This window comes from Manis pentadactyla, chromosome 1 (genome assembly GCF_030020395.1).
Source record: "Manis pentadactyla isolate mManPen7 chromosome 1, mManPen7.hap1, whole genome shotgun sequence".
Classification (NCBI taxonomy): Eukaryota; Metazoa; Chordata; class Mammalia; order Pholidota; family Manidae; genus Manis; species Manis pentadactyla.
The window spans coordinates 225,905,321-225,932,985 of NC_080019.1; the positions used below are offsets into that span (position 1 = coordinate 225,905,321).

The following is a 27,665-nucleotide window of genomic DNA, read 5'->3' on the forward strand; positions in this document are numbered from 1 at the left end:
GGGCAACTTTATTCACTTTTCTAATTGTCAGCTATAAAATGGGAATTAAAATACTTATCTCATTAGGTTGTGAGGGTTTAATAATATACCTTTGGCATAATGAGTGTTTCCAGTAGAAATATACTTCCATCTTGTCCAGCCCCCAACATTTACTTGAAAAGTGACCATCTGCCTTGGTTTTTACACCTACTACCAGTGGAAATATTCACTCCATTTTCAGACTTCTTGGAAAGGTGTGGGTTAGGGACTATACTTTTAGTTATAAGGTGGAGAGATTCCTTAAGAGAACTGGGTGAAAAATCAAGAAATAGCCTCCAGTTTCTCTGCATTATGTTGTCTGCAGTCAAAATATCTACCAGAATGCCAATATGGCTTATCAAGCTTCCATCAAAACCATCAACAGGCAGCCGGTTGATGTGGCATTCTTGGATCCCAACAACAGCCTAGGTGTATTTTTAAATATTCCGTCTGGCAGTTGAGGGAGAAAAAAAAAAGAACGAAATAGGCAGCGACTAACAGATTTCTTTCCAACAAAGATTCCTTCCCCACAACCTGTCCACCCCTTTCCAGGAAAGAATGCATTGAGAATACACCCTGCTACAAAATAGCAGAGTGGCCATGTTTCCTAGAAACCATGCCTACAGATGGGTGCTGGACATGCCCACCAACTACTAGATCAGGGAGACCCTCTCTCAGAGTGTGGCTTCAGGAGTGAGAAAAACATTTGGTTTTCAGTGACTCCTATGAAAGGATCAGATGATGTATCTTTCAGCTGCTCCAAAGCTACAGGGACTTAAAGGCCTTGGAAGGGATGACATTTAAGGATGTGAAGTAGTGTGCCCCAGTTTACCATTCCTAGACCACTTCCTGCCCTTCTTGCTGTGATGCCAGTTTTTCCCAGCCGTATTGAGGTACAATTGATAAATAAGAATGGTATATATTCAGGTTTTACAACATGATTTTTTAAGGGTGTATGATGTGATGATTTGGCACATGTAGACATTGTGAAATGATTGCCAAAATCAAATTAATTGGCACACCACTGTCTCACAGTTACTTTTGTGTGTGTGTGTGTCATACACATAATCTTATAATCTACTCTCAGCAAATTTCGAGTATATAATACAGTATTAACTATAGTCACCACACTGTACACTAAATCTCCAGAACTTATTCATTTTTTATCTGAAAGTTTGTACCCTTTGATCCACATGCCCCAATTTTTCCCCACCTCCATGACACCAATTCCTTAAAAACTTTATTTTGTGATAATTGTATATTCATGTGTAAGAAATAATGAAGAGACATCCTATATACCCTTCACCCAGTTTCTCCTGGTGGCAACATCTTGCACAATATCATAACCAGGAAATTAACACAATCCATCAATCTTATTCAAATCTCACCAAATTTGCATGCACCATGAAACCACTTTCTTGGTAACTCTGGTCAGTTAAAAACATGGCCAAACAAAATGGTCTTGGAAATGTCTCAATAGGTCCACAAGAATTTGTCTGACTCTCTCTTCAACTCCACTGTCTCTTTCATCACCTCACTCAGAATTCTTGGGATGGAGCAAAGCGCTATGTTTTAGGGTCACATTAGAGTGTAAGATCAAGCACTGCAGCCCATGGCCTGTTTATCCTCAGGAGAGTAAAATCTGGATCTGAGGTCAAGAACTTTTCATTGCTGGTCATCACCCTAGGCTACTCTCCGGATGATCTAACTGCTGTTGAATCTCCCAGCTCAGGGGCAGCATTCTGTGGCCGTCAGAGTGAGGGCTGAAAGTGGGAGAGGGCTTCTCACTGCAGGTGTGCACAACGGGAAGGACCAGTGTACGGCCAAGCCTGGGAGGCTGCTTGGTTTCTGAGCGAGGCCAAACAGAGCTGTTCAAAGTTTGAACCTACTTTCTATTGCCGACAGTGACTATACTGCAAGCTGTATGGGAAGGGTTGAAGGTTAAAAGCCTAAACTACTGCAGTTTAAATCTCAGTCCCATTATTAACCAGTCATATGGCAAATGACCTCACCTTTCTGAGCCTCACTTTCTGCAACTGTAAGAAACTGGAGATAGAGACGATGGCTCATACTTTACAGGCAGTTAGGAAGTTTAAACGATATAAGGCAGTGGTCCTCAAACTTGAGCATGCATGGAATCATCTGAAGGGCTTCTCCCAGCAGATGGCTGGACTTCACCCTAGAGTTTAAGATTCTGTGGGCCTTTGGGGAGGCCTGATCATGTACATGTCTAACAAGTTGCTAGATGCTGCTGCTGGTACAGTTTGAGGATAAAACTTTGGGAACCCCTGTGATCCTTCTGTGATCACACTTTAGGGATCTGAGGAACCCCTAATACAGGGGACAAAAAATGCCCACTAAATAGATGGCGATCGGTACTTACCCAAGGGAAGCTACTTTCCTTCCAAATTAATAAGGAACGAGGTGTTTCCCCTGCCCCCTGCCAGAAAAACCCTGAGTTCTCTGACTTTCCAGAAAGCAATCCCATCTAAACAAGCAATGGAAAACTAAAGGCTGTGAAATGATTAAGAATATTTGACAAGGATACACAGCCAATTTTGATATTTCCCAGATTAAAAGTGATTTTCTCCCTAGAAACAAATTTATGGTTAGGTGTTTCATGCTGGAAATAAATGCAAATATATATGCTCGCACACACATCAGCACACATACGTTTTGGTTTTTTATGTGCCAGCTTCACCCCCAACACATAATATTTTCACCAGGCAGGTCTAACTTAATATGCTGTTTTTTGGCATGTGTATGTGGGAGAAAAAGTGGGAGAAGGAAGCTAGGGAAAACAAATGTTCTTAGAAGAACTGCAAAGAACCACTCATTAGAGAGACAAATTAAAATATTTCAGTCCCTGAGCTATTTCTTTAAATACACCAAATTGTATCAGTTCTTGGTAGAATAAACTGGAGGCTATAGAATTATCTTTTAAAAATATAGTACTGATATTTTTCACTTGTGCTGTGAACGACATAAAGGAAATCCCTCTAAATGTTATTTTCTTTGTCACTATGGGTGATTTTTGTTTAAGAGAGGGAACCTGAGAGATTCTTTTAATAATAATCTTCAGTATCTTGGATTTCCTGGCATTGCACGTAGCCCTTGATTTCTTTTTATTAGCTTACCTATACTCCTTGACTTCCAACATTGGAGAGAACACTCTCATAGTTCATGATAAAACCCAGATTTATTGCCATAGCCTCACACTTGACTTCCAGATTCAACATGCTATTGAACTCACTGCTGCATCAAATGGTATAATTGATTCCATTTTTAGCATTGAATGTCCATGCATTTATACAAACATCAGTAGCTTTAGCATCAAATACCTGACTGGGCTTTGAAATGTACCCTTGAAGGTGCATTGTTTATTTTTCTTTGAGGTTGTGGCAATAGGTACCCAAACACAAGCTGGTAAGTGTCTCAGAATCCGGGGATATGAATGGCAATGGCCATCTCAGCCTTGGATGTTAGTTTGGACTTTGGTTCTTTTTCCAAGTCCTCCTAATCTGAGATTATTTCAGGCCATTTTCTCCCTTGTGCATTATGTAATGTCTACGAAGAGAAGTCAGATGGACAATAACAACAGGAGCCATGCAGAAAAACACGGGCAGTGTTGCAGTGTTACCTTGGGCTGTCATGCAGCTTTTCAACCTGGAGGTCTGGCAAAGATGGAATTGACAGGACTCCTGATCCCCAGTCAGTTCATTCCCCTAGGAAAGGCGACCAGCAAGAATTGAAATAGTAATTGCTTTCCTTCATTCAAAGAAATCACGGATGAAATGATAAACAGATTAAGGCTTACCTCCTTCAGTGCACCAGAATAAATGTTGTCTGTTGTTCTGATAAGACTGTCAGTTAGAGGATTATGCCTTTAGGGTGTTGAGAGAGGAGGAAGCCTTAAAATGTATTCAAATTTGCAACCATAGCTGTATATTTTAATCCTGGAGATATACATTGATCTTGCCCCCTCTTTGAAGTCTGCTGTTCTCTTAGCTATAGGCTTTCTGCCCCCAATCACTTTTTGTACATTTTTTTAAAGGATATTTTAAAAACTCACTGAAAAATAGTACTGGATTGAAACCCCCAAAAGAGGAAATTTAATTAAAGATAGCCATTTATATTATTCTCAATGAGAACAAATGTCAGAAGTGTGATTAACTTTGGAATATCCAAGTCTGATTATTTCATTAGAAATACAGAATTATACATATAAAATAAACTTTTTTCCAGTCTATTAAGGATTTTGTATTACAAGAAGGGTGTTTATCCATTCAGTATTCAGTTGAGGACTGCTTGTAGGTTTTTAATCCAGGCAACACAATTTTGCCTGTTAGTTTAAAGTCACATCAACCGAGTTAGTACAGCCTCAAAATGCACATTTTGTTTTCTCATTAGCTGTCATGCAGTTGTCTGCACCTATTAATATTTTGAAAAAGTAATAGATATCCCTGAATGAACCAAGAGAAAGTAGCACAATAAATGGCAAGTCATTTCTCACATGGTGACAGAACTTAAGCATTTGCAAGTTTTTGACTGTCATTAATCAAGGTTCTGGGTTCATTATCTCAGCCTTGACATCTGGGTTCTTAATCTGCAAACCCAATTTCTTTCCACATTTTTCCTGCCTGAAAACAAAACTCCCATCAGCCTAGACCATGTTTCTTAATGTTTCTAATGAACCAGCTAATGGGTCAGCTACTATATTGAATGAGGAGAAATCCATCCACCTATGCACCCATCCACCCATTCATCTAGCCATCCATCCATCCATCAATTCATCCATTCAAAAAGGCCCCTTTCTCGTTCTGATGTTTGGTGTTCCAGGATACCAGCTGTGAATAACATGCACTTATTCCCTACCCTCCTGGAGCTTTCAATCTAACGTGGAAGACAAATTTTGAATAAATAATTAGACATTTGAGGAAAGCTGCAAAAGAAAACTGGCAGAGAAGATGTGGGCAGAATTTTAAGAATGACCCCTGATGACCCTTATCCCTGTACAGTTCTCTTTACTTTGTGTGTAAGTGGAAACTGAATATAATAAGATATCACTCTTTTGATTATGTTAAATTGTATGACAAAAGGAAGATTATCCCAGGAGACCTAATCTAAGGAAAAGCAGAGCCCGTCCTCCAGCTGTTAGGCAGAGGGGAAGTCAGAGAGATTCCAGGCATAAGAAGGATCTGATGTGCCATTACTGGCCTGAAGACGGAGGTGGCCACGTGATGAAGAATACTGTCGGCCCATAGAAGTTGAGAGCGCCCCCGGGATGAGAGACAACAAGGAAACAAACCTCAGTCCTGCAGCTTCAAGGAACTGAATTTTTCCAACACTCTGAATGAACTTGGAAGTGAATTCTTCGCTACAGCTTCAAGAGAAGAGTCCAGCCATGCTGACATCTTGAGTTTGGCCATGTGAGACTGCTATGGGTTGAATTGTGAAGTCCTAATCCCCAGTACCTGTGAACATGGCATTATTTGGAAATAGGGTCTTTGCAGATGTAATCAAGTTAAGATAAGGTCATTAGCATGAGCCCACATCCAGGATGACTGGTGTACTTAAAAGAGAGAAATCTGGGCACAGACACAAAGGAAAGATGTGAAGATACAGAGACACAGAAACAAAGGTGAGCTGGCCATGTGAAGGGGAAAGTGGACATTAGAATGATATTGACACAAGCCAAGGAATGCTTGGGCTACTGAGGCTGGAAAAGGCAAAGAAGGTTCACTGACAGAGCCTTCAGAGAAGCATGACCCTACTTAACACCTTGAGTTTGGACTTCTAGCTTCCAGAATCATAAGAGAATAAATTTCTGTTGTTTAAGCTACCCAGTTATTGTAACTTGGTTACAATAGCCTTAGGAAACTAATAAAGAAAATCTAAAGCAGAGAACCCAGTTAAGCCAGCCCAGAGTTTTGGTCTACAGAATCATAAAATATAAATGGATGTTGTTTTAAGCTGCTACATTGGAGGCAATTTGTTATGTGGCAATAGAACGCTATGCAGAAGAGTATGGAAAGTGTCTAATCTACCTAATCTGATGGTGGTTGTCTAAAAAAGGATGTTTAATATGAGGAAAGAGAATCCAACAGAAAGGAGAAAGGGAAGATTGTCCCCAACAGAGGGAATAGCCTGTACAAGAGTCTTGAGACAGATGAAAGGCAGCTGCCTTCAGGGAACTAACCTGTTCAGGCATTCATGCTTCACAGAGTGTTGCCATCAATGCCAGGCCCAAACTAGTACTGGAGGTAAAATAAGGACCTATAGACATCATCCATGTTTTTACAGAGCTCATATTTAGTAAGGAAGAGTAAAAACACATAATCTGAGTAATAAGTAATAATTATAGTTTATAAGGTGGGCTTTGAAGTAAAAAATAAAACAGCACTGAAACCAAAAACACAGAATATTGGGTGAAGTACTGAAAATGAGATGAAGGGCAATGTTCTATGAATCTGGAGAAATAGGCAAGGCCAGATCTTTTTCTCTACTTGTGGAATATTTCAGGAAGGCACTGTCTCCCTTACTAAAACACACAGTTATCATACCATTGTATAGTCTCAGCACTTTGTATAGCAGCCACCTGCACCTTCTCAAACCAAGGCCAGCATAGAAAATTCTAGACCATTCCCCTAACCTAACACAGGATTGTACCCCTGGGATGGTAAATGATAGCCTGTCTAGGAGCATGTTGCTTTTATTTAGCCATCACAAAAATCCTGTGCTTCCATTTGCACTACAGACTTCCATTATTTCCTTAATTTCAGTTTACTTGCATTGTGGGTGTGTGGGTGTGTCTATTGGTCTGTCTGTCTCAGGGGTCCCCAAGACCACCTTCAAGTTCAATGATCCACTAGAATAACTAAAAAAAACAGAAAAGTTGTTACACTCATGGTTACAGTTATTATAGCAAAACGAGGAAGATTAAAATCAGCTAAGGAAAGTGGTGCAGAGAGTGGAATCCAAGAGAGCTCAGGCACAAACTTCCAGCTATGCTCTTCCAGTGGAGTCACAGGGACAGCACTTCCTTCTCTCAGCAACAGTGAATGACAGCACATGCAGAATACTGCCAACCAGGAAATCGCTCTGGAGCCTGAGGTCCAAGGTTTTTATTAGGGGTCACTTGCATAGGCCTGGAACACCCATATGGCTGGTGTTGATCACTCAGTCTTCATTCCTTCCGGAGGTCAAGCTGATACGGCTTGGCCCAAAGCTCCCACCGTTAATCACACTGTTAGTATAATCTGGTATAGTCCAAGGCCCAGGCAAACATGAGCACTCTGTCAGGCAGGATATTCCAAGGGCTTAGAAGTTATCTCCCAGGAGCTGATGAAGGGGGCCATTTTTGGAATGTGCTTTGAATATCACAGACCCACTGAACCAACCTTTACTGTAACACATGCATACACACGCATGCACATACATACACACAGAGTCATTACTTTAACTCTAACTCCAGCCCTTGCTTCCATAAAATGTTAAGATCATTAATTCTTGGAGTCTTAGCAAAAGAAATGAAAATCATTTTGAAATGATTTTTTTTATATATATCTTCTACTATAGTGATTTATAAAGAATCACACTGTAAATATGTCTGGGAAAAATTTTTCCATTTAATATTATTTTATTGAAGCATAATTTACATCCAGTCAGATGCAAAGTGGACATTTCAATTAATTTTGACAAGAATGTTCACCCATGTAACCCATACAGCTATCAAAATACAGAGAATTTCCATCACCTTAGAGAATTCTTAGTTCCTTTCACAGTCCCTGCCCACCCACCCCCACCCCCATCCCCTGGAGCCAATCACTGCTCTCCTCTCTCACCAAAAATCATTTTTTCTGTTCTAAAACTTCATATAAATGAATACATACAGTGTGTGGTCTTTTGTATCTTTTCTTTTCCACCCAGAGTCATGCTCTTGAGGTTCAGCTATGTTGTGTGTATTGGTAGTTTGCTCTTGTTGAGGGCTGAGTACTTGTCTGCTGTGGGCCTATAACCCAATTTATGTAGCTATTCTCCTTTTGGTGGACATGTGGATTCTTCCCAGTTTTTATCTATGATGAATAAAGTTGCTGTGTACATTCCATACGAGTTTTTGTTTGGATACATGATTTCATTTCTTTGGGACAAATAGCTAGGAATGACTTTGCAGGCTTGTAAGGTAGATATGCGTTTATCTTATCTGCCAAACCATTATGCAAAATGGCTGTTATCATTTTACACGCCTGCCAGCAGTGTATGAGAGCAATGATTGCTTTGCGTCCTCTCCAACATTGGTCAGATGACTTCATTTTTGGCTATGCAAATAGGTTTGTAGTGTCCTTATTATAGTTTCATTTTCATTTTCCTGATGAATAATGGTGTTGAACACTTTTTAATGTGCTTATTGGCCACTTGTACATCTTCATTCGTGAAGTGTCTATTCAAATCTTTTGTCTATTTTAAAAACTGGATTGTTGGACTTTCTATTATTCATTTGTAAGAGTGCTGTTCCTAGCTTAGCTTTTCGTGAGATTTTGACACAGTAGGTCTAGTGTGGGTCCCCTTGTGACTCTGAGGTGCATACAGATTTGAGCACCATGCATCAATGGGTAAGATGTTAGTTTGCTAAGACTTCAGCTGTTCTGAGGAGCCATAAATTGAGATTTTTCCATTGTTATTATTTTAAATTGTCAAGGGGAACATTTGAAAAATAATCCCCAGTGTGTCATTTCCTTCTCACTCTGATCTTGACACTGTATTTTAACATCAAACTTGAGCTACAAAATTCCTAGGTAGAATGCCATCATTTAAAGTAAATGTGGGTTGCATGTAAGATATTATTATAGCTATTAAAGGACCCTTGAGTCCATTTGTTGCTGCGACCTGAACCACATCCTGTTTTTCCTACCTTAAAAGGAAATGGGGTAGACATTTGAACTCGAAAGCCTATATGCAACTTGCATTTTTTTCTAAGTAAAATTGGTTTTGAAACAACTTGAACCTTTTGTTGTTTATATCATACCAATTAGTCTAGCCGGCATCCTTCCTCACCCCAGATATTAGGCTTCTACTCAACAATTCCTTAAACCTTCATCCTGATTCACAGAATATATTGAACAAGCTATCTGCTTGAGGAGTTCTATTTACCCTCAAGAGAGAATGTTAAAAAAAGAATTCCACCCACTTATTTAATGAACTCTAGACATGCTCTCTTTAAAGGAAATCTCTGACTCAGAAGTTGTTTTGACCTTTGGTTCATGGTTACAGGGGTTTAAAGGGCTAAAGACTCATGGGATGCAAGGAATCAAAAAGTTTCTATAAGCTTAGCCATCTGAAAATGTGCCAGTAGATTATTTCTTTTTTTCCAGGGAGCCCTACGGCCTTAATAAGTTAATACAATGATGGCAGGTAGATTGCATCTCACATGAAAGTGCAGGTGTGGTTTCCTGGAGGGTCATACCGAGGTCTTTCCCTGCTCCCTAGGAAAGCAGGATGTAGCGGATTTGTGATGCCCACCGTCCCTGGGCAAGAAAGAACCCTTTTCAATTACTGTTTAGTTGACCTTTTAAGATCTGAGGTTCTAAAGTTAGCTAGAGAGCAAAAGCAAACAAATTATGCATTATCAAATAGTCTGTTATCCCGATGTTTAAAGAGGCTCATCAGCCAGCTTCTGATTCTTCATGTAAGTGAGAGGAGATGTTTTAAATCCTATGGAAAGAAGATGTTCAGATCCTGAGACTCTAGATGATTTTTGTTTCAGGGACCTCAACTGCCTTTGTTTTTATTTCCTGGCCTTGGACCATTTCATGTTATTTCTACTAGGTCAAGTTTGAAAAAGGCCAAGAAAAGTTCAACCCAGATGCCTCACTTCATTTGCAACTCTGGCTGGAACATTTTGATGAAGGATAAGGTTGAGGAAAGCCTGAGCTTTGATGTAGCTTCTGGGTCCCTAGCAGATTTCCATTATCCTTGTCACTGCAGACTGTGAAGATGTGGGAGGTGAGGGGATTTGTGCAGGATGCTGAAATATGAAAGGAGTGATGACTGTGTCAGCTCTGTTTGGTTTTCTCCAGGAGAAACTACATTTTAGATTATGAGACTGATGCGCTGCCTACTGCGCTAAGGAGGCAACTGAGAAACTACATTTTAAAAACTCTTCTGTAAAACCATGAGGTTTTCTGAATGTACAGGTTCATACTTTTCTTCACTAAGGCAGTTTTCTCCAGATTGCAGTATCATCTTATCCAGGAGTGTCAAGAAAGTTTCATTTAGACATGCCTGATTTTTATTTTATTATTATTATTATTTTTAACTTGCTATCAAAGGGAAAGTTCTTCCTTTTTCTCCCCTGGAGTAATGAATGTTCTCTGTGGTTGTCCTAGGCTGCAAATGGATTTTTTTTTTTAAAGTTCTCTGCTATAGTTTCTATTTGATACTTTGAAATGAGGTTATTTTAACACAAGTTACTTCTGTGGAAGCCGGAAACTAACAAAATGACCACCTTTGTAACCAAATTTATTTGAAGATGGCTGGGAGTGGAGAATGGGGGGCATCCTCTAAGCCCAGAGTAGTCACTCCCTTGAGGACTTCATCCAAAGCCTGTAGCTAGATTGCCCTTTTCCTGAAGAGGCACTATTCCAGAAAGGGTTGAAATGGGAAAGGATTTTTTCCAAATATATATATATATATATATATATATTTATGGGAAATACACACACACACATACATAGGCTTTGTGTATGAAATATTTCTTTTTGTCTATTTGGCCATACCTGTATTTCTTATAAATATGCTTTTATTAACAAGGTTAATGTGTTCTTAACAAGACAGTGTTAGACTCTCTATCATCAACTGTTAATTTATAGTTTCATAAAACTATATCCATCTTCCATAGTCACTCTCCATGGGAGCTCGATGAGAGGAGAAAAATCAATCTCTCTTCCAGCTCAGATGGAAAGATGAAATGAGAAACTGATAATAAATATTTTAACTATTCAAGTTCCCTACATTATCATGGAAAGATTTGCTTGAAGGTTTCAGAGACAGTCCTTAGCTGCTCTAATTCAGAGAAGTTTTGTCATTCCTTATTCATTTCTCCTTTTTCAGTGAATTTGTTCACCTGAAAAAGAATAGACAGAGAGACTGAAAGAACAGACATACACACACAGAGGGAAATAAATGTCTTTTACATAAAAGCAGTATCAGTTGTTTATCTCAGCTTACTTAGAAATTCAGAAAGGCAGAATCATGAGGCAGAATAAAATGAACAATCTTTTTTTTTAACCGAAGTACCATTGATATACAACACATTGGTTTCAAGTATACAACACAGTGGTTCAACAGTTACCCTCATTATTAAATCCTCACCCCACTAGTGTGGTTACTATCTGCCAACACAGGAAGATGTTACAGAGTCACTGGCTGTATTCTCCAGCTGTACTACCATCCCCGTGACCCATTTACATCATGATGGAGAATGTTTCGCCCCTTTGTCCCCCTCAGCCTCCCCACCCACCCAGCCCAATCCCTCCCCGATGGTAACCACCAGTAAAGTGACCAATCTTTAATAGAAATATGTGAGGCAGGAGGTTATGATGCCAAGCTTAGAACTTTCTCATGTAACCAGTTATACTGAATATACAGAAAACTGCACAGACCTTACTTGTCCTCACCTATGTAATCTGCACCCAGATGAAGAAGCAGGATGTTACCTGTACCCCACAGCCCTCTCAAAGTCCCTTCCCCCACCAAGAATCACCACTGTTTTGAATTTTAACACTGTTTTAGAACTTTATATAAATGGAATCATAGTGTGATGTCTCTGGTGTCTGGCTCTTTTTAGCCACTAATATATTTGTGAGGTTCGTCTGTGCTGTTGCATGTAGCAGTAATTGATTCATTTTCATTGTGTGTATATTCCGTTGACTGTGCCATAATTTTTCATCCATTCTAATGGTGATGGACATTTCTTTTTTTTGCAGTTTGGGGTGGTTACAATTCATGTTGCTATAATCAATCTCATACATATCTTTTGGTGAATATATGCATACGTATTTTGTCTCCATTTGTCTTAAAAACTGTAGTCTCACAAAAATCTAAGAAACAGATATTTAAGTTTTTAGAAAAACTGTATACATCTTCAAGAAAGAGAGAACCTAGTTTCAAAAGGGTTGACTAGCTCTGCCAAAGGCAGGGACCTAAAAGAAAAAAGAAGACTCAAGTGAAGCAAGATCCGTTTTAGGAAGTTTGTGTCTCTGTGGAGCCCTCAGAATTGAGTTTGCTTTTAAAATGTTAAAATTTGTTTAGTGATTCATATCTCCAACTAATTGCTTTGATCTTTAAAGTAATGAAAACAGTTGAGAGGAAGAGATGGGTACTCTCTGTGCTCAACAGTTAAGTTTTATGGAGATAATCCCTAATGATTGCAAAGCAGTATACCCCAGCTGCATTTGAAACATGTTCTTGCAGTAATAAATTCACACTGGCATTTTCAGAATATGGCTTGCCAGTTTCAAAGGAATTGTAAACTTGAGAACAACTGTAGTGTAGATTCTCCCACAGTGTAACTTCTTCCTGAGATTTGATTAGTCTTTGCAATGTTATAAACTTGTGCTGTCCATGTAAAATACACACAGATTTAGAAGTATCATAAAATAAACACACAAAATTATCTCATGCCTAACTTCTTTTATTGACTACATTTTAAGTGATAATATTATAGGTATATTGAGTTAAATATATTATTGAAATTGATTACATCTATTTCACCTTATCAAGGCAGCTGCTAGAAAATCTAAAATTGCATCTATGGCTCCCATTACATTTCTATTGTGCTTTTATATCTTCATATTGCCTTCCACAGACTGGTGTTTTGCCCCAGAAAACAATGAGTTCAGCAGAATTTGAAAAATAAGTTTGTTAGATGTGCTTACTTTTAAGTACTTATTTTCTACATCGACCCACAGTTTCTATGGTATAAGTGGCTTCATTTGGTTGCAACTATCTTTTACCTTGTTATTTTATAGTTTTTATCATAGCTTTAATAGACATTTAGTAAATGTCAATTGTGTACAGAGATAAGAAAAACATATTACACACCCATACCTCTGGTTAAAGATAAAAGTCCCACATGTGTCATTCATTCATTGAGCTTCTGTGTACTGGCAATGAGGCAAAGCAAAGGATGGTGATTTAGTGATAAACAGCCCAGGATTTGCTGGAAAGGAGCTTAGAGTCAAATAGAAGAGAGACAAGAGAGCAGTGAGTGTATGGAAAGCGGACTGGGCAGACAGGGCAGGCATTCTGGGTATGACCTGCTTTAGACACTTCGGATCAATGCCCTTCTACTCCCGTTTTTGTCCCCAGAGTACAGCTGGCTTAATTTCTGCCGGAAGTCAGAAGATCAGGAAGGTAACAGACCAAGAGTGTTCTGGGAAAGGGGTCTTGCATATTTATGCATAAATCTGTTGCCAGCAGAACCAAGTGTTTGGCTGATGCCTTGAGGCTGTCTCACACAGAGAGCCCACTCAATCTCTTAAAGTTCAGAAAGGGGTCCAACATCTGTTTCCTAAAAGGGCGTGTGTGTGTTTTTCAAATGATGGAGAGGGTACATTTTAAACCGCTTAATTGCTCCTGTGAGTCACTAGCAAAATACTGTAAATCTAAACAGCAAGTGTGGCCTGAAGCACACACCAGTTGTGTCTGCTGTCTTTAAAATGAGATCACAGGTATATCCAAAACTGAAAGGCTTGTTGTGTGATGGCATCTATACACTGATTCAGAATATAAAAGACGGCTTTTTGTTAACGCATTTTCTAGCAGGAAGGAGTCATTTCTAAAAAGTGACAGTTTCTGGGTCCAAACTTCAGTTCCGATATTCACTAGTGAGAAAACCTTGCTCGTATTAGCTAGGCTGCCTGGGCATCATCATCTCACAGCTGAAGGCCAACTTACAAATGCAAAAAGACTTTTAGAAAGTGACATTTATCAATCCTTTTGTAGTACATAAGCATGATGATTGGGTGTTCACACGTTTGCGTGATGTGTGTCTCGCTCAAGCTTTTTTGCAACGTTGGTACGTTACCATTCTGACTTGAAAAAAAAAGTGACATTTATCTGATTATACAGTAAAATTATGCTTATTATATAAAATGTACTCATAGAAAGAAGTGTACACAAATAAGTTTAAAATCACCTGTGTTCCCACCAACAAACAAAAATATGTTTGCATTTTTATGTATTCCTTCCAAATGTTTTGAATACTATTCTTTCATAGTTCAGTTCATAGTATATTTATATAATTATGTATCCTGTCTTTTTCATTTGACATTATCATGTAAAAATGTTTTTAGAATGAAAACAAATTTTTAATGTCTGAGTTTTGATTTCATATATAATTTTTCATAGGATTAACATGTTATTTAATCCTTTGGAGATTTAGGTAGATTAGAGACATTCAGGCCATTGGAGGAGATTTTGGTAAATAGAAGACAATTTTAAAACAGTAAAGCAAAAATATAACAGTTTAAAAGTTTAATTCAAACTCCAACATAATGTCCCTTTTGATTTTTTAAAGTTTGTTAAAATAAAAACAAAATCCAGCTGAGTAAATTTGAAGGTTTTATTAGTATAGTCAATGATTCATGAGTCAGGCAGCATTTCACCCGCAGACAGAAAGGAACTCTGAGGAGCTACATGAATAGAATAGAAGACTTCTACAGGCAGAAGGAGGTGGGATGAAGAAGTTATTCTAGCAAAGAGTGGATTGTTTCAGTCAAGGTTCTTCCCTGGGGTCTGTCAGGCAGATTAACTCCATAGTGCTGACCAGGTTGTTCTACACTATTAAAGGTTACATTCCTGGGAGGGGCTGAAACTACAATTAGGTACTACGCCTTGATTTGCTGACATGGGACTTAGCACAAGGCTTCCATTTTGGATCTCTTGTCTCTTTTTTAACAGGTTATAAATTAATTTGCTTGATGTATGACACTCAGAGGTAATTCAGTATAGAGAGAAAGATACTTTGCAACAAAAATCAACTAATGAGCATTTAATAAGCATTAGTCCTTTGCATGAAAGAATTGTGAATTACTGATTACAGTGATGATGCAATTGTTCAGTTGCTTGGCAAAGACATTAGGTGGCATAGGAATATCAGGAAGAGCTGGGTGAGCCTTGAGTTGAGCTTAGGAGGATAGGGCAGAATTAAAGCAAGTCTCTGTAATGTAGGACTTTTTTTTGTATCATTAATCTACAGTTACAGAAAGAACATTATGTTTACTAGGTTCCCCCCTTCACCAAGTCCCCACCCCACACCCCTTCACAGTCACTGTCCATCTGCGTAGTAAAATGCTGTAAAATCACTACTTGTCTTCTCTGTGTTGCACAGCCCTCCCCGTGCCCCCCACGCACTATACATGCTAATCGTAATGCCTCCTTTCTTTTTCCCCACCCTTATCCTCCCCTCCCTCCCATCCTCCCCAGTCCCTTTCCCTTTGGTAACTGTTAGTCCATTCTTGGGTTCTGTGATTCTGCTGCTGTTTTGTTCCTTCAGTTTTCCTTTGTTCTTATACTCCACATATGAGTGAAATCATTTGGTACTTGTCTTTCTCCGCCTGGCTTATTTCACTGAGCATAATACCCTCTAGCTCCATCCATGTTGTTGTGAATGGTAGGATCTGTTTTTTTCTTATGGCTGCGTAATATTCCATAGTGTATATGTACCACATCTTCTTTATCCATTCATCTACTGATGGACACTTAGGTTGCTTCCATATCTTGGCTATTGTAAACAGTGCAGCGATAAACATAGGGGTGCATCTGTCTTTTTCAAACTGGAGTACTGCATTCTTGGGGTAAATTCCTAGAAGTGGAATTCCTGGGTCAAATGGTATTTCTATTTTGAGCATTCTGAGGAACCTCCATACTGCTTTCCACAATGGTTGAACTAGTTTACATTCCCACCAGCAGTGTAGGAGGGTTCCCCTTTCTCCACAACCTCGCCAACATTTGTTGTTATTTGTCTTCGATGATGGCGAGCCTTACTGGTGTGAGGTGATATCTCATTCTGGTTTTAATTTGCATTTCTCTGATGATTAGCGATGTGGAGCATCTTTTCATGTGGTTGTTGGCCATCTGGATTTCTTCTTTAGAGAACTGTCTATTCAGCTCCTCTGCCCATTTTTTAATTGGATTATTTGCTTTTTGTTTGTTGAGGCATGTGAGTTCTTTATATATTTTGGATGTCAATCCTTTATCGGATCTGTCATTTATGAATATGTTCTCCCACACTGTAGGATACCTCTTTGTTCTATTGATGGTGTCCTTTGCTTTACAGAAGCTTTTTAGCTTGATATAGTCCCACTTGTTCATTTTTGCCTTTGTTTCACTTGCCCAGGGAAATATGTTCATGAAGAAGTCACTCATGTTTATGTCCATGAGATTTTTGCCTGTTTTTTCCTAAGAGTTTTATGGTTTCATGACTTACATTCAGGTCTTTGATCCATTTGGAGTTTACTTTTGTGTATTGATTAGAGAGTGATCCAGTTTCATTCTCTTACATATAGCTCTCCAGTTCTGCCAGCACCATCTGTTGAAGAGACTGTCATTTCCCCATTGTATGTCCATGGCTCCTTTACCAAATATTAATTGGCTGTATATATTTGGGTTAATGTCAGGAGTCTATATTCTGTTCCACTGGTCTGTGGCTCTGTTCTTGTGCCAGTACCAAATTGTCTTGATTACTGTGGCTTTGTAGTAGAGCTTGAAGTTGGGGAGTGAGATCCCCCCTACTTTATTCTTCCTTCTCAGGATTGCATTGGATATTCGGGGTCTTTGATGGTTCCATATGAATTTATGAACTATTTGTTCCAGTTCATTGAAGAATGCTGTTGGTAATCTGATAGGGATTGCATCAAAACTGTATATTGCTTTGGGCAGGATGGCCATTTTGACGACATTAATTCTTCCTAGCCAGGAGCATGAGATGAGTTTCCATTTGTTAGTGACCTCTTTAATTTCTCTAAAGAGTGTCTTGTAGTTTTCAGGGTATAGGTCTTTCACATCCTTGGTTAGGTTTATTCCTAGGTATTTTATTCTTTTTGATGCTATTGTGAGTGGAATTGTTTTCCTGATTTATCTTTCTATAAGTTCATTGTTAGTGTATAGGAAAGCGACAGATTTCTGTGTGTTAATTTTGTATCCTGCAACTTTGCTGAATTCCGATATTAGTTCTAGTAGTTTTGGGGTGTAGTCTTTAGGGTTTTTTATGTACAATATCATGTCATCTGCAAATAGTAACAGTTTGAGTTCTTCTTTACCAATCTGGATTCCTTGTATTTCTTTGTTTTGTCTGATTGCCACAGCTAAGACCTCCAGTACCATGTTGAATAACAGCGGGGAGAGTGGGCATCCCTGTCTTGTTCCCGATCTTAGAGGAAAAGCTTTCAGCTTCTCGCTGTTTGGTATGATGTTAGCTGTGGGTTTATCATATATGGCCTTTATTATGTTGAGGTACTTGCCCTCTATGCCCATTTTGTTGAGAGTTTTTATCATGAATGGATGTTGAATTTTGTCAAATGCTTTTTCAGCATCTATGGAGATGATCATGTGGTTTTTGTCCTTTTTGTTGATGTGGTGGATGATGTTGATGGGTTTTTGAATGTTGTACCATCCTTGCATCCCTGGGATGAATCCCACTTGGTCATGGTGTATGATCCTCCTGATGTATTTTTGAATTCGGTTTGCTAATATTTTGTTGAGTATTTTTGCATCTAAGTTCATCACAGATATTGGTCTGTAGTTTTCTTTTTTGGTGGAGTCTTTGCCTGGTTTTGGTACTAGGGTGATGTTGGCTTCATAGAATGAATTTGGGAGTATTCCCTCCTCTTCTGTTTTTTGGAAAACTTTAAGGAGAATGGGTGTTATGTCTTCTCTGTATGTTTGATAAAATTCCAAGGTAAATCCATCTGGCCCGGGGTTTTGTTCTTGGGTAGTTTTTTGATTACCGATTCAATTTCGTTGCTGGTAATTGGTCTGTTTAGATTTTCTGTTTCTTTCTGGGTCAGTCTAGGAAGGTTGTATTTTTCTAAGAAGTTGTCCATTTCTCCTAGGTTTTTCAGCTTGTTAGCATATAGGTTTTCATAGTATTCTCTAATAATTCTTTGTATTTCTGTGGGGTCTGTCATGATTTTTCCTTTCTCGTTTCTAATTCTGTTGATGCGTGTTGACTCTCTTTTTCTCTTAATAAGTCTGGCTAGAGGCTTATCTATTTTGTTTATTTTCTCGAAGAACCAGCTCTTGGTTTCATTGATTTTTTCTATTGTTTTATTCTTCTCAATTTTATTTATTTCTTCTCTGATCTTTATTATGTCCCTCCGTCTGCTGACCTTAGGACTCATTTGTTCTTCTTTTTCCAATTTCGATAATTGTGACATTAGACCATTCATTTGGGATTGTTCTTCCTTCTTTAAATATGCCTGAATTGCTGTATACTTTCCTCTTAAGACTGCTTTTGCTGCGTCCCACAGAAGTTGGGGCTTTGTGTTATTGTTGTCATTTGTTTCCATAGATTGCTGCATCTCCATTTTAATTTGGTCATTGATCCATTGATTATTTAGGAGCATGTTGTTAAGCCTCCATGTGTTTGTGAGCCATTTTGCTTTCTTTGTACAATTTATTTCTAGTTTTATACCTTTGTGGTCTGAAAAGTTGTTTGGTAGGATTTCAATCTTTTGGAATTTACTGAGGTTCTTTTTGTGGCCTAGTATGTAGTCTATTCTGGAGAATGTTCCATGTGCATTTGAGAAGAATGTGTATCCTGTTGCTTTTGGATGTAGAGTTCTATAGATGTCTATTAGGTCCATCTGTTCTAGCTTGTTGTTCAGTGCCTCTGTGTCTGTACTTATTTTCTGTCTGGTGGATCTGTCCTTTGGGGTGAGTGGTGTGTTAAAGTCTCCCAAAATGAATGCACTGCATTCTGTTTCCTCCTTTAATTCTGTTAGTATTTGTTTCACATATATTGGTGCTCCTGTATTGAGTGCATATATGTTTATAATGGTTATATCCTCTTGTTGGACTGAGCCCTTTATCGTTATGTAATGTCCTTCTTTGTCTCTTGTTACTTTCTTTATTTTGAGGTCTATTTTGTCTGATACTAGTATTGCAGCACCTGCTTTTTTCTCTCTGTTGTTTGCATGAAATATCTTTCTCCAACCCTTGACCTTTAATCTGTGCATGTCTTTGGGTTTGAGGTGAGTCTCTTCTAAGCAGCATATAGATGGGTCTTGCTTTTTTATCCATTCTATTACTCTGTGTCTTTTGATTGGTGCATTCAGTCCATTTACATTTAGGGTGATAATTGAAAGATATGTACTTATTGCCATTGCAGGCTTTAGATTTGTGGTTACCAAAGGTTCAAGGTTAGCTTGTTTACTACCTTACTGTCTGACCTCACTCACTTATTGAGCTGTTATAAACACAGTCTGATGATTATTTCTTTCCCTTCTTTTTCCTCCTCCTCCATTCTTCATATGTTGGGTGTTTTGTTCTGTGCTCTTTTTAGGAGTGCTCCCATCTAGAGCAGTCCCTCTAAAATACTCTGTAGAGGTGGTTTCTGGGAGGCAAATTCCCTAGACTTTTGCTTGTCTGGGAATTGTTTGATCCCTCCTTCATATTTAAATGATAATCGTGCTGGATACAGTATCCTTGGTTCAAGGCCCTTCTGTTTCCTTGCATTAAATTTATCATGCCATTCCCTTCTGGCCTGTGAGTTTTCTGTTGAGAAGTCTGATGATAGCCTGATGGGTTTTCCTTTGCAGGTGACCTTTTTACTCTCTCTGGCTGCCTTTAATACTCTGTTCCTGTCCTTGACCTTTGCCATTTTAATTATTATGTTTCTTGGTGTTGACCTCTTTGGATCCCATGTCTCAGGAGTTCTATGTGCCTCCGTAGTCAGAGCAACTATTTCCTCCCCCAGTTTGGGGAAGTTCTCAGCAATTATTTCTTCAAAGACACTTTCTATCCCTTTTTATCTCTCTTCTTCCTCTGGTACCCCTAGAATGCAGATATTGTTCCTTTTGGATTGGTCACACAGTTCTCTTAATATTGTTTCATTCCTGGAGATCCTTTTATCTCTCTCTGCATCAGCTTCTATGTGTTCCTGTTCTCTGGTTTCTATTCCATCAATGGCCTCTTGCATCTTATCCATTCTGCTTATAAATCCTTCCAGAGTTTGTTTCACTTCTGTAATCTCCCTCTGGACATCTGTGATCTCCCTCAGGACGTCTGTAATCTACCTCCGGACTTCATTCCTTAGCTCTTGCATGTTTCTCTGCAGCTCTGTCGGCATGTTTATGATTTTTATTTTGAATTATTTTTCAGGGAGACTGGTTAGGTCTGCCTCTGAAGATCCTTTCTCAGGTGTAACTATCTTGGTCTGGACCAGATTTTTTTGCCTTTTCATGGTGATAGCAGTGGCTGTAGGCAGGTTGTGGGTGTGTCAGCTGAGAGAAGAAAGTCCTTTCCTGCTTGCTGGATGCCTTGCCCTTCTCCGCTGCCTGTGATGGCTACCTGCACTCCTGGAGCAGCCACTGGGTTAATCTCCTTAGCTGTTGCAGGCGGGGTGTCCGTCAGAGCAGCACAGAGCCCTGCGGGGAGTGGCAGGCACACCAGGTGTGCTCCTCCGTGCTAGCGGTGACCGTGCCAGACAGCTGTGTGGCAGCAGCGGCCTTTGGGTCTGGCCCGGGCGGCTGTGCTCAGATTCCGGTCGGTTCCTGGGAGCGCGCCTGCTCCCTTTGGCTCCGCTTCCGGGTTCATGCGGAGCTTTTCCGCACAGGCTTCTACCAGGCTCTGGCTTCACTGTCGCTGGTGTGCGTGAGCCACGCCCAGGCTGTTCAGTCACGCCTCTGCGGGCTAGCCCTGCGGCGCACAGATCTGCTCTTGGTTCCTTCTAGCGCTTCCGCCCCTGGCACACGCTCCCACTCTCCTGCTACTGGGCCTGTGTGTCGGGGTCCACACCAGTTGGAGGAATGACTGGCAGTCTGCCTAGTCCTGGAGGGGCTTCAGAGCTGCACTGCCTCTGTTTAGGGTGCCTAAGTTTCCCCGGTATTTCCAGCTGCCAGGACAACTTCGTCCAGCTGTGGGGTCCCTGTCTCTTTAAGACTTGCAGAAAGCACTTGCTTTTCTTTTGTCTCAGGGGCGCCAGTTGTGGGGACCTGCCCACAGGTTTTATTTTTCCGTTTCTCTAATATCCAGCACCCTGTGCACCTTGTGTCTGCGTTCTGGGTGCAGATTTCTAGAGCTGGTTGTTTAGCAGTCCTGGGCTTTCACTCCCTCCCCGTTCTGACTCCTTTCTTCCCACTGGGTTTTGGGGTCAGGGAGCACTCGGGTCCCTCCTGGCTGCAGCTTGTATCTTACCCCCTTTGTGTGATGCTGAGTTCTCACAGATGTAGATGTATCCTGGCTGTTGTACTGCATCCACTGGTGTCTCCTTTAGGAATAGTTGTATTTATTGTATTTTCATAAATATATATGTTTTGGGGAGGAGATTTCCTCTGAAGTACTCATGCCGCCATCTTCCCGTGATGTCTGTAATGTAGGACTTTTGACATTACATGGCATATTCTTTCATCTACAAATATTGGTTTGGTGATTATTTTGATGCAACAGATGCTATACTGTCAAACACATGCATTTTCTTGAAGATTGAAGTGTGGGTGGTGTGTACTTCCGAGAGAGGAAAATGCCAAGCAGCTAAGTCTCGTGGTGATAATGCCGTGCACAGCACAAATGGAGTGTGGAGAAAGGTTGCTTTACAGCTTTCATAGACTGACTGGTAGGAGGAGTGGGTGAGATGTCCAAACACAAGAGGAGAAAGTATTTAATAAGTAAAAATGTAAGGCTACTCTTTCAGTTCAATATTAACAATGCTGTGGAGAGTCTGACTTGACTCATTCAAGTATACTTTACATCCAACTCTTTACTGCAGTCAATACCTCTGACTTCTGTTGGTCCATCAGCCTCCTTGAAAGTTTGATGAAAGCTAAGGCCCTGCCCCAACCCATCCCCCAAAAAGGTTGTGTGCACTTATATCTCAACATCTGCCTTGTTACTTACAATGGCATAGGTTCCAGGAGAAAAAGGACTAATTTATAAACAGAGTATATGGTTACATAAAATATTATTCCCCACTTGGGGGCTTGGTTCCCCTTTCTAATTCCCTTGTTTTTGAATAAGGCCCTTTAGAGGTCGGAGAGAAGTGAGCTCAGCTTGACCTGTGCATCCTTCCACTCCCAGCACAGGTATTGGGGTCCTGAGTGCTCATGATGACCCTGAGTAGGTATGTGGCATTTCCATGTAAGAAGTAGTAGCGGACTGGAGAATTATTTTTATTCTATTTTGATATATTCAGATTGAATAAAACTGAGGATATCTAAAAGTGCACATGATAAAATTTGATATTGCCTAAAAGTTGATGGGAAATATATCTCCTTGAAAAATTTTAGATTTTGTAAAAGTCTACCCAGGAAAATGAATCTTGGAAGAATAATGGCCAGTGAGAAAATGCACTGTGGCAAAAAAATCTTTGACATTGTAGTAAAATCTGATAGAAACTGATGTTTATTGAAATTTTTCTAAAGAAATGAAGTCACCCCTATCAAAATAATTTTGATAAAGTAAAAGTGATAAAATTGGAGGTGATTCACTTGTGCTGGCTAAAAATTTGATTAAGGAATTACACTGGTTTAATGATATTTACATGAGAAACTATTGCCTTGATGAAGATTTTTCCAGTGTTGATTTAAATCTGACTGATGTTTATAATAAAAATATTTGTGGCATTGAGATGGCAGGGTTAAACTCTGGAGTCAAATGTCTTGTTCCCTGAAAGGCCCATTATAAAATTGGCCCATTATTATTATGCAATAATAAATCAGGGACACTACTGTTTCTGAAATGCAAAGATGAATTGCAATTCCAGAAGTTAAAGGCTAATTGAAGCAATTCTTAATTTCAAAGCCCTTGTTTTGAAAAAGTGGTCGTTTTTGGACTGAAGCCTTTGCTGCCTCAGTTCAGACTATAAATGTTAGAGAAAAAATAATTATTCCAGCGTCTCATTCAAGAAGAGCTACAGATTCCTTGCCTTAGTAAGGACCATTTCTGAATTAGCTTATTTAAATTAGTACCTTTTCAACTGGGAACACGTCTCTCTAAAATACTTGTTCTTATGCTTTACTTAAAAAAAAAAATGTGGCTGCAGTTGAGGTTAATATTAGCCAAATTTGCCTCTACTTTGATCATAGATTCAGTAACAGGCTCTGACAGTTACTGGTTGTATGGCCTTAAAGAAGTTACTGAATCTTGTTTCCTCAACTGTGAATGGGAGCAGTAACACTCACACCATACACACCATAGGATTATTGTGAGGATTAAGTGAGAGAGACTTTCAACACCTTGGCTTAATGTAGATGCTCAATAAATTGTAGTCTTTACTATGCCATTATTACTATATCGCACATTTTTTATACTCACATGTAATTACCCTAGCTGTTTGGTTTGAATGATTTGTTCCCCAACTAGGTTGAAATTTTTTCCAAAATAAAGGTTAGGCTCTGTTCCTTTGTTAGGTACTTTCATTCCTCTGTATCAGTCATCAGAGTCCTAGCAAAAAACAGCTGGCTCCACAGACTGGGTAACTGAGTTGTGCTGAGTGAAGGGATTATTTAAAGGCGAGTGGGCAGAGTGCCAGAAACACACAGGGGTGAAGAAGCACCCTGGAGCCAGCCAGCAGGGAGACCTTAGTTCCCAGAGCCTCAGCAGGCAGAGGAAAAGGGCCGCCCAACAAGAGCTGTGGCTTCAGACGGGGATGCAGCGAATGCCGTCTGACAGGGAGGAAGCTAGTGGAATAAATACTCCCGTCTCCCCCTCTTCCGGTCCCCTGATCTCCTGCTCGTGCCTTCCCATTGGCTGAGCCCAACAGAAAGCCGGAAGACAAGGAAACTGGTTAGAACAGTGTGTAGGAATCAACATCCCTGAACGCCAAGCAGGGAGGAGAAAGGAGGAGAGTGGGTCTGGGAAGCAAACTGTGAGGAAGCCGCAGAATGTTTCCGGGCCCAGACAGTTAGTGCAGCTGCTGCACAAACAGCAGGTGCCCATACGTGTGTGTGAAAGGAAAGGAAAGCTGATCAAAAGTGGTTCATAGAGTGTTGACGATTCATCTTTAAATGTAGATTGAAAAAGAATCTTCCTTCATAGCCTAGTAGTTTGCAGGTAAGGTTTGGAATCAAACTAACCCCAGTTCGAATCGTGCCTTCACCCTTTCCTGACTGTGTGGTCAAAGGCAGTTGAATGACTCAGCCTCAGTTTCTTCCTTAAAGAAACAGAGATGAGGTTAATATCTCCTTCACAGGCTGCTATTGAGGAGTAAATGAGATGATGCACATGGCATGCCTGGCACAGAAAGAAATGTGGAAGAAATGTTAGCAAATGAATTCTTAGTACCAGTGGTTCTCAACTGTTGACAGTTTTGCCCCCAGGGAACATTCTGCCCCACCAAGAGGTATTTTTGTTTGTAACAACTGAGAAGGTGCTAGTGGCTTCTAGTGGGTAAAAGTCAGGGATCCTACTAGACATTTTATAGCCCAGGCCAGCCCTCCACAACAAAGAATCATCTGACCCAAAATGTTAGTGCCAAGGTTGAGAAACCCTGGCCTGGAATGTTTTTACTTCTGCTTCTCCACCCTTGGGCCTCTGTCTTGTTCAATACCAGTTCTTAAGACCTGTGATTATGACTGTGTTGTTCACTTTCAGTAGGTTTGAGATTTCTGTCCTCCCTCTTCCACAAAAAAGATGAGGTAATATTATGTACATAGCACTTCTACACTCTGTGACTTTGCCCTTCCACTATGTTAAATAAACAAGGGAAAAATAGAAATCATTGTGATATGTGGTAATCTAAACTACAACTGCCCAAAAGGAAGCTCTTATGTCAAATGCATGTTAGATGTTTGTAAGGCAATGGCAATACTGAACTATTTCTAGGGGCATTTCAAGTCACCAGGGAGCAGTTTGTTGGAACACATTGTTATTTCTGTAGCTGTGATCTCTGCAAGGCTCTTCCCTATAGGAAACAAAAACCACAAACTTGTAAGACTGATGCATCTGAAATAGGTCACTGGAATAAAACATTAATTTTAATAAGGACCGCCCTTAAACAGTTTGCGTATTTTTCCTCTCTGACCCTTTTCTCTGTCCCTCTACTCCATTCCCTTCTACCCAGAATTGTTGTCCCTGGCAACAGTAGAGTTTTCCTTTTAAGAAAGTTGAGATGGTTAAAGCAGAATGCTGCTCACCCTCAAGGTGGCTCTAGGTCCTATTTGTTTCATTTTCTCCAGTCTTAAAGAAAGAGTTGTCCTTCCAGCTCTCCTGTTCATTCAATTCATCACGTTTTATTCCAGTCCTTGACAAAGGCAGGACAAGCATAATGGTCCCTGTCCTCATGGAACATACAGTCCCCTGGGGAGTGAGGGTGTTAATGTGTAAGCCAGTAGGTTTGCACATGCACATGTGTGCATGTGTGTTTTAATTTGGCATTCCCAGCCTCTGTCTATTCTGCATCATAATAGTTTTGATTTAATCATGCTTAATTTCCACTGTGTCTATTATTTACTTACAGAATAGACTCAGCTATTTAGCTCAGCTTTGGAAGGCAAGTTTTCCAGTCTACCTCTTGGTCTTTATAAAAAGCTTCACTGTGTAGAAACCATAAAATAATGTGTTAACACAAGCAAAGTGAGATGGAAGAGTGATGTCTATAGAATTGTGTCCAACAAAAACATACAAAAAGTATAAAAAGAGAAAAATCAAGATCCAGGAAAATCAAGACAGGCTAGATGATGAAAACTGAAAGTCATATGACACTGTGGAAATAATAGAAGTTTTAAAGTTAGAACTACCTGGATTCAAATCTCAGCTTCACTTCCCAACCAATCCTAAACAAATTGCTTCACTTGTCTGAGCATGTTTTCTTATCTGTAAAATGACGTGATGACACCTACCTTGTAAGGATCAATGCAAGAAGTAAAGATGATTTATGAAAAACCCCTGACACATTGTTGTTCTAAATACATGGTAGCTAGCATTATTATGATTAATATGATAAAGTTGAAACTACTAGATTTTATTTTATTTTATTTTTGTTTTTTTGGTGGTGAGAGAAACACATTTGTGTATACAAGTAGTTGTCCACTTCTGCTCGCCCCTTTCTCTTGTGACCCAGCTGCAGAAGAAGGGGTCCCACCCAACCTCTCAGGTCCACATATGCCCTGCTCCCCCTTGTAATTACCTATTGATATGGAGATGAACTGTTGAACTTTAAACACTGAAGCACAAATTTCGTTTAGATAGCATTAATGAAGTAAAATCAGAGAAATTCCTTGGGCAAGACAAGATTATCTGGGAAGTTAGGCATGAAAGACATGGTTTACCCAGGTCTTCATTGACATCTCACTAAGCAATATAGGAGAAAAAAAAATTTTTTTAATTGAAGTATAGTTAATATGCAATATTATATTGGTTTCAGGTGCACAACATAGTGGTTTTACAATGATATACATTAAGAAATGCTCCCCATTATAAGTGTTGTGGCTATTGGTCAACATACAAAAAAATTACAGTATTATGAGCTATGTTCCCTATGCTGTAGTTTTCAACCCTGTAACTTATTTATTTTACACTTGGAAGTTTATACCTCTTAATCCTCTTCACATCTTTCATCCATCCCCCACTCCCTCTGGGTATATCAAATAATACAGAATGCAAACCACTAGTTTGTTCTCTGTATTTATGAGTCTATTTGTTTTGTTTGTTCATCTGTTTTTTAGATTCCACATTTAAGTGAAATCACATGGTATTTGTCTTCCGACTTATTTCACTGAGCATAATACCCTCTAGGTCCATACATGTTGTCACAAATGGCAAGATTTCATTCTTTTTATAGCTGAGTAATATTGTGCGTGCGTGCATGCGTGCGTGCGTGTGTGTGCGTGTGTGTGTGTGTATACTTCACCTTCTTTATCCATTCATGTATTGCTGGACACTTCGGTTACTTCCATATTTTGGCTACTGTAAATAATGCTGTAATACCATATATCTTTTTGAACTAGTGATTTTGTTTTCTTCAAGTAAATTCCCAGAAGTGTAATTACTTGGTTGTATTTCTATTTTTAATTTTTTGAGGAACCAGGAGACATCTTTAACATCATCCCCTTGGCAAATAAATATAACTTTCATGCATTTATTTCTTCTTTAATCTTTCATAGTTAGCCAAAGTCATAAAGCCAAAAAGCAGTTGTTGGCAGGAGTTATTTTTAATTCATCCTTACATTGTCAAAAACCCTGATATTGGTGGCATTTTTAAGCAGATCATCTATTCTTTCTTTATTTTAGAGGCACACATTTAAGAAGTGTTCATGAAGCACTCTCTCTCAGTTAAATCTCAAAGTAAGTCTTTGACATGTATGTTACAGTGCCCATTTTACAGATGGAAATCAGGGGTCAGAGTCCCAGGTTAGTAAAGAGATAGATCCAGAACTTGAACCAAAGTTCATTTAACTCATTCCATTCCACCTTTCTCCTCTACCCTGGCC

The 27,665-nt window shown here is 39.5% G+C and overlaps 1 protein-coding gene and 1 non-coding gene across 18 annotated transcripts in view; both read left to right on the forward strand.

Moving 5' to 3' along the window:
* Positions 1–27,665, forward strand: part of CADPS (calcium dependent secretion activator) — a 427,320-nt gene that overhangs the window by 44,228 nt on the left and 355,427 nt on the right. The window lies entirely within an intron of this gene.
* On the forward strand, positions 14,011–14,114 carry LOC118908708 (small nucleolar RNA U13). Its single transcript, XR_005023311.1, has one exon. It is a non-coding gene; the product is annotated as a small nucleolar RNA U13 (small nucleolar RNA).